This window comes from Microtus pennsylvanicus, chromosome 7, assembly GCF_037038515.1.
Source record: "Microtus pennsylvanicus isolate mMicPen1 chromosome 7, mMicPen1.hap1, whole genome shotgun sequence".
NCBI classification, from domain to species: Eukaryota; Metazoa; Chordata; class Mammalia; order Rodentia; family Cricetidae; genus Microtus; species Microtus pennsylvanicus.
The window spans coordinates 74,713,531-74,721,465 of NC_134585.1; the positions used below are offsets into that span (position 1 = coordinate 74,713,531).

General features: G+C 48.5%; 1 pseudogene; it reads left to right on the forward strand.

The window, feature by feature from the left end:
• Positions 1-3,699: 3,699 nt before the first annotated feature.
• Positions 3,700-3,830, forward strand: LOC142855218 (U1 spliceosomal RNA; annotated as a pseudogene).
• Positions 3,831-7,935: the final 4,105 nt, after the last annotated feature.

A 7,935-nucleotide genomic window follows, 5' to 3' on the forward strand; every position in this document is an offset into this window, starting at 1 on the left:
AGTGAAGAAAATAATGCATAAAACATATTCCTATGTAACAAGCGCAGTCAGTTCCTCCGAGTGAAGAAAATAATGCATAAAACATATTCCTATGTAACAAGCGCAGTCAGTTCCTCCCAAAGAAATGGCTCGCCTCAAGTGTGGTTTGCTCCAGTGTCACAAGATACCTCAAAGCATGAGTGTATGTAATAATACTTGGGCAAAGACATAAAAGAGAGGAAAAAAGCGTGGCGAGACAAATTTTCAAAACAGTGGAATGATTTAGACAGCATTTGCTTGTTTTTGCCATCTGGGAAGAGAGTCCATACATTATTCGTGTGAGACAAGTTGATTTTTTTCACTTCTCTCTCTCTTAAATTTTATTTTATTTTATTTTGGGTTTAGGGGAAGTTGTAAGGAGAGAGTAGATACAAAGGGATGGGGAAATTAATGGGATGGAGATGCATGGTGTGAAAAACACACAAAGAATAAATAAAAGTAAGGAGAAAAAGAGAAAAAGGAAGGAGAAAAAAGGAAAGACAGAGAGGAAGGGAAAAAGAAAGAGAGGGAGAGAAAGAAAGAAAGAAGGTTGAGCAAACCCTAAGGGACAATCACTAGGCAGCATTTCTCCACGGCTGCTGCTTTAGTTCCGGCCCTGACAGGTCCCGTGCCCCTGCCCCATCTTCCCACAGTGATGGGCCGTGACCTGAGAGTTATAAGCTGAACCGAACGCTTTCCTCCCTGAGTTACTGTGGTCATGGTGTTTATCACAGCAATGGAAACCCTGACTAAGAGAGACGCAAACCATTTCTGTTCGTTAGCACACTGAATAGCTACAGTGATGAGTTTGTGGCTACTAAAGTGTTTTGTGAAGTCTCACCAAACCCTTTTCCACTGTGATACAGAGAAAATGAAACTTTAAACACACCAGCCGTGCGCCATGTAACAGTAACCTACAGGAACAAGGAGAAAACAGCCAAACACCATTAATTTATTTAAAACGCTGCTCAAGTTGTTCCAGGAGCCCAGCTTTCATTCCCACTGACTGCTAAACTTACAAACCCATGGGGAACCACACTGGCTGACCAGGTATTGACAGCCACTTTTTTTCTGGTGTCAGGGCCTGCTGCGGGGAGGGGGGGACAACAGCAGATGTCCACTCAGGTGCCAGGACGCTGGCCTAGCCTGACTCACAGACCTCCTAATCACAGCAGCCAAGGTTGAATTGGGTTGAGCGGCAGAAATGTAGCTCTACAGAGGGAAGGTGTAATTGGAGAAAGCACCACCAACTGCCACAGGCTGCTTCCTCAGCAGCAGGGCATCTCACCAGACCCCTCCTTTCCTGCCCTTCCTCTCTGGTTCTACAATACAAGTCTATGACTTCAGGCCACTCACTGGGTCCACACCGAGCCTTGGTTTTTGCTCCTGCAAAACGAGATCAGTTCTATTCTTTCCGCTGTCCCTCCTTCCTCTTTCTTCTTCCATGCCATGGGACTACATCTGTGGTACCTATTCCTTGTGAGAAAGCAAAGTCTGGCCTGCTGCCATCCTGATACCACACCCTGAGATATTCAGATTTCTGCAACCTGCTGGAGTCCTATTAGCTCAGAACCTCTGCTGTTGCCCCCATTTCTACCTCTGGCAACAGCCTTTAGAAGGGGAAGGCCCAAGTTAAGAGCAGACACGAAGCCGCTCCAGGAGTGGTCCCTGAGATTCTGGTGGGAGTCCAGTTGACCTCCAGGGGACACCAGCCTCCCAGAGAGCAGGAACACTCTGGGCTAAAGTGGGCATCCTGCACTGGATTCTCGCCGCTTGCTTCCTAGGAAACACGACTGGTATCCACAGGCAGGACTCTGCTGTCACCTCCAAACCTTACCGAGGTGGCACAGAGAGGGTGGGTGTTCCACCCCAGCCATGAGCCCCACTGACCTGTGGTGCGTGCTGGAGCCCCGTTTGTGACAAACTGGTGCATCTCGCATTCGGCTCCCCTCTGTGTGCCCTCCATGGCTGGCACAGGTGTCCTGGGCCCCTACCCTCCCGTTTTATGTCACCTCCGACTGGAGACATCGGGCTCCCTCCCCGAGCGCCGCAGGCGAGGTTCTTACGACACCTGATGCCCTGGGGCGGCGCTGGGCTAGGCTCACCTGCGTCCAAGGCGCGCCTAGGGGGCACCGGCAGGAACAGCGCGGACTCGAGGGGAGGAGTCAGGTCCTGGTGGCAGCCTAAAGATCTGACTGATCAGCGCAGAGTCACCCTCGGTTTGGAGCCCGGAGCCCACAGGCTCCAGCCATCCTCCCTCCTCGGGCCCCAGCCTTGTGACCCTCCTCCCCACGGCTCGGGTTCCCTGCCACGCCCTTTGTGGGGCGGCCTTTCTCTGAGACAGGTGGGGAGGGGAGGCCGTCTGAAGGATTGTGGTTGTGATGCTGTCCTCTCTCGCACACCTCCAGAGGCTTATTCCCTGCGCTCCCACCATTTCCTTTCCCTGTAAGCTGGAAAGTGACTGGTGAGGTGGATCACTAGGGGACCATTCCTGCTAGGGGACCGTTCCAACAGGTTGGGCATGGAGCTGTCAAGGTGGTATGGAAAACACACGGAGGCTCAGCTGCACTGACGTTCACCTGGCTCCCGGGCCTGCTAGGCTCACCTTTGCAGACAATGTGAACTCGGAAAATGTAAGGCGTCCATACGGAGCCTTGGATCATCAGTCAAAAGATGGGAAATGAAGGGCTGTCGATTCTCCCCAGAGCGCAGGTGCAGAAAGAGCCCTGGGGAGCCCTGGGGTGCCCTGGGATGCAATGCGAATACAAATATGTCAGACACCTTTACAAGGCTGGAGGATGGTTTAGTTAGGAAAAACCATCTGCCTTGCACTCTTAAGAAACTGAATCTATCCCCCAAATCCGTATGGCACCCACAATCTTAGTCCTGGGGGAGGTCAGAGGCAGAAAGATCCCTGAGTTCATTGGCCAGCCTGTCTAGTCTAACTGGTGAGCTCTGGGCCAATGAGAGACCTTGTCTCACTGGATTCTTGAGTATGCCACACCATGGCAGTCCTCTGGTTCTCAGAGGCATGCGTGTGCGCCAGTATGGCAACCCATAGGTGCATCTTTACACAAACTGGCACACGCTCGTGCATGCATTTTCTCCATTAATGTTTATGGACGTTGGTAATTTGCCCGCATGCATGTCTGTGTGAGGGAGTCAGCTCTTGGAGTTATGGACAATTGTGAGCTGCCAGGTGGGTGCTGGTCCTCTGGAGGAGCAGTCAGTGCTCTCAACTGCTGAGCCATCTCTCCCGCCACCACACATGAATTTCTTAAAAGTGCCAGACTGGAGGAATGACTCCGTCATTAGGAGCTCTTGCTGCTCTAGCAGAGGCCCCAAGTCTGGTTCCTGGCAATGCTGCTCGCAACCACTTGTACTTCCAGGTCCAGGATACCAGGTGCCTTCTTCTGGCCTCTGAGGATACCAGGTAGACACTTGGAGTGCACGTGCATGCACACAATCAAAACACTTATTCACATAAAATAAAAATAAACCTTAAAGCAAATGCCTGGGAGCAGCCTTTAAACTGTAACCTTTTCTTCACGAATTCCTGTGAAACGTTTAACAGTGGTTCTACCACTTATCAAGACTAGCAGGAACTTTAGCTAACTTTAATTACAATCGCTTGAGATTTGTATTAATTTATTGTTTTATTTTTATTATCTTGGGGCATGAATACCTACCTGGCAGGGGAGATACCATGATCACGAAGGTGGTTTTCCCAGGGCCGAGGCTTCTCCGTTGCACTCTGGATGCGCTGAGCCCTGCGGTTCCCCCAAATGTGAGAAACTAACTGCATAATTTGCATAATGTGCATGCTCTCCCTTGGAAAAGAAATAATAAATGCTTTTTGAAGTTGTAAAATAAGTAGATCGTCCTAACGGGGTATCCCACCAACTATATCCAGAACAGACGGATCATTTTGGAAACTTTTTTCTCAAATGCTAGATCAGTTTGCACAGAGAATTTATAAACGAAACTATCCTTTCTTGTGTCTTTTTGAGTGGGGGAGTGTTTCTAGTTTTGTTTTGCAATGGAGTGTAAAAGGTTTATGCTGCTCATTAACCCGAATCCCAAGTGGGCTAAACGAGCTAGATGCTGAGAGGATCTAACTGGCACACTCTTTTCTCAGGTGCAATTTGGAAGTATAATTTAATCTCTAGTGCCCATTGTCTCTGCGCGGTTTAAGCTGACTTCTTCCATGCTGTAGCTGAAGTTATCGTTGTAGGAAGAATTTGAAATGCAAAATTGTTCAGACACGATCTGAATTTTGGATGGGTTTGCAGAAATGAGAGATGACCCTCCCTCAGCCCTACTGCAGGTGAGCGCTGTCTAGTAGCGAATGAAAAAAGTCTGGCTTTGGGCGTCAGTTCAGTGAGGCCCAAATTCCCTTTTGTGTCTCTTCCCAACTTATTTATAAGGAATCATTTACTCTCTTTTCCTCTCCACTTCCCTTCCTGTCTAATCTCTCCAATGAAAGGAATAGTGAATAGCCTGAGGGGTGGGAGAATCACCATTTGATTGAGTCACATGACTTGTGCCTTCATATGACAGCATTATTGAACACAGATCTTATTTTAACTCTGAAGCTGTCTACTTGGCTGAGACAGTTCATTCACCCTCTTCTCTGACTCTCTGTCCTTCTTCTCCCCTTTCCTGCTCTAATAGAAAGTTCTTTGTGGGAACCAGGACTAGCTGAGGAGCCTTCCTGGCTTTGCCCCACCTTTTTCTGCCTTGCTCTAAGGAAGCACTGTCACCCCCCACTGACATTTGGGAAGTTTAGTTTGTGAATGGCATTTGTCTAGACAAAAACAAATTTAGGCTTAGATACAATTTTCTTGCTTTAAATGCAGTACTATCACTTTAAAAACATTCAAAGTGCCCTAAGGATTAAAAAAAAATAAACATATCTGGTGTTTGTTCACCAAAACTCAATGCCTGCTCACACCAAAGGTCCCTCACCAGCACGCAGTGGGCTCAATGCCTGCTCACACCAAAGGTCCCTCACCAGCACGCAGTGGGCTCAATGCCTGCTCACACCAAAGGTCCCTCACCAGCACGCAGTGGGCTCAATGCCTGCTCACACCAAAGGTCCCTCACCAGCATGCAGTGGGCTCGATGCCTGTTCACACCAAAGGTCCACCACCAGCAAGCAGGTCATGGCTCTCCCCCGACAGCTGTTTCCGAGTAGAGAGCATGAAGACTCATCCAGCAACGGTGTACTCTGCTTCCTTACGAGGTTCTTGGCTTCTTCCCGAGCTGCTGCCCCAGCCTCTCTGGAGACACCTGCTCTCTATACAGCACAGACCATGTGTGGGGACAGATGGGGCCTGAGTCATTCCAGTCCCATCTGGACTCAACTACCCTACAGAAGTGACGATGGGAATTACCCCCTTCCTTTATTTGCTTTAGTGTATTTCTCACCCAAGACTTTTTAGACTTGCCTTTTTTATAATTGCCACAATAGGATGAGGAGATAGCTCTGTCAATATAGTGTTTACTGTACAAACATGAGGGCCTGAGGTTAACTCCCAGGATCTACCTAAAAAGGCCAGGCATGTGGTGTGTGCTTGTAATCCTGGTGCTGGCAAGGCAAAGACGGATGGAGTCGTAGGGCTTTATGGCCAGGCTAGCCTACTTGATGAGCTTTGGGCCAGTGCAAGAGCCTGTCTCAAACAACTAGATGGATGGCTAGTGAGGAGCAAGATCCAAGGTTGCCCTCTGCCTCTACGTACGTGCGTGCAAACACACATATACCACACACAGACACATACACCACACAGAGACACACACACACATACACCACACACAGACACATACACATACACACACATACACCACACACAGACACCACACACACATACACCACACACAGACACATACACACAGACATACACACTCACACACAAACCACACACACATATACACACATACACCACACACTCACACACACACATACACACATACACCACACACACACACCTGCACACACAGGAACTTGCACACATGGATGTTTATATATACACACACCACATTGGAATTGGTACTTTTCATCAATGGATATTAAATTTGCTGCACAAAATCTGACAAGGTAGAGATAAAGTTGATTTTTAAGCTTTGCCCCCAGGACAGGTGTCTGCATCTGATTTTCTCATTTTTGAAGCTGAGAGTTCATTGAGGGTGTTCTCCTGGTCCCTCTGCCATAGACTAAGTAAGACAGCTCCCCAAGAACTTAGAAGTGATCCCACAAGGGCAGAGTTCAAACACGGAGACCCCTTTCCTTCTCACCTGTCCTCTCTCCTAAAGACACTGAAGCAAGTGACAGTACAAGGATGCTATTCACAGCCTCCATTCTGAGCTCTTCAAAAAACAAAATAGAAAAAAACTATCTTAGCTCTAACGTGTCAGATTTCCTACGGCAAACTCACTTTGAAATTTCTCTAAGCGTCCTTATTTTCTGATGTAACTTCTTCACTCACTACATCTTCACTTAACTGACAAAACAAAAACGAATTTTGAATATCTTCGAGTTTGCGGCAAGTTTAATCCACGTCCCCTGAGAGTGCACAGGCGCTCACTAGTCACCCCGCCCTCTCTTCTGGCCACTCCCACTGGTCACCCCGGACCTCTCTTCTGGCCACTCCCACTGGTCACCCCGGCCCTCTCTTCTGGCCACTCCCACTGGTCACACCGCCCTCTCTTCTGGCCACTCCCACTAGTCACCCCGGACCTCTCTTCTGGCCACTCCCACTAGTCAGCCGGCCCTCTCTTCTGGCCACTCCCACTGGTCACCCCGGCCCTCTCTTCTGGCCACTCCCACTGGTCACCCCGCTCTCTCTTCTGGCCACTCCCACTGGTCACCCCGCCCTCTCTTCTGGCCACTCCCACTAGTCAGCCGGCCCTCTCTTCTGGCCACTCCCACTGGTCACCCCGGCCCTCTCTTCTGGCCACTCCCACTGGTCACCCCGCCCTCTCTTCTGGCCACTCCCACTGAAGAACGGATTCTGTTCTTCATGGATCTGCAGCGTGAGAAATCACTACTCACTTCCCTTTTACTTCTCTTTTACTTTCTTGGTATTGTGACTCTTGACTCATTCACGGGGTGTGTCCAAAGCAAAGATGACAGCAGGACCTGTGTCTCAACCAAATCACAAGGTTACAATCCTCTTTAAATCCAGTTATTGGATTGTGGGGAAATTTTTTAAAGGAAAATAAACCATTTTTTAGAATTTTTTTGAAAAGCCTTTGCTAATATCTCTTGCATTTATTTTCTAGAATAAGCAATTATATATTTACATATACTGCATGGATGTGTGCATAATGTAAGACATGAGTGCATCAGGAGCAGTGTTGGGTATTACATCCACTTAAAAGAAAGAGATATTACCCCAGCCTTAACGTCAAGAAGTGCCTTAGCTGCATTTTGTGATGCTCAAACGGAAGAACAGGAAAGAGTGGCTGATTCTCTCTGTGCTGTGTGGCTTTGCAGAGGAGATGGCACCTGAGCTGAATCTGAAAGGTGAAGGACCTCACAAAGCAGTGAAGATGGAGAAAGGGACTCAGGCACCGTGTCCTGAGGAAAAGGCTTCCATGGAGGAGCCACAAGCTGCTTAACACCAAGGGACGAGCATGTCATAGCTGCCTGGTGTGGGTTTTTTTCATTCAATTTTGTGTCTATTTTAGTCAATGGTGACTTTACACATTTTTAAATTGACACAAATATGAATACATTGTGAAGCAGAATGTCAAATTCTCAAAAAGCGTTAATCTCTGTGTGAAAGGGTCATCTACCCAGTGCCCACTTGGAGACTGGACAGCTTCGAGCCGCCCGTTATCAGGTCCCATCTCCCCATACCAGCACTGGGATGCACCCGCTGGAGTCTCGGACCTGAACTTGGGTCCTCACACTTA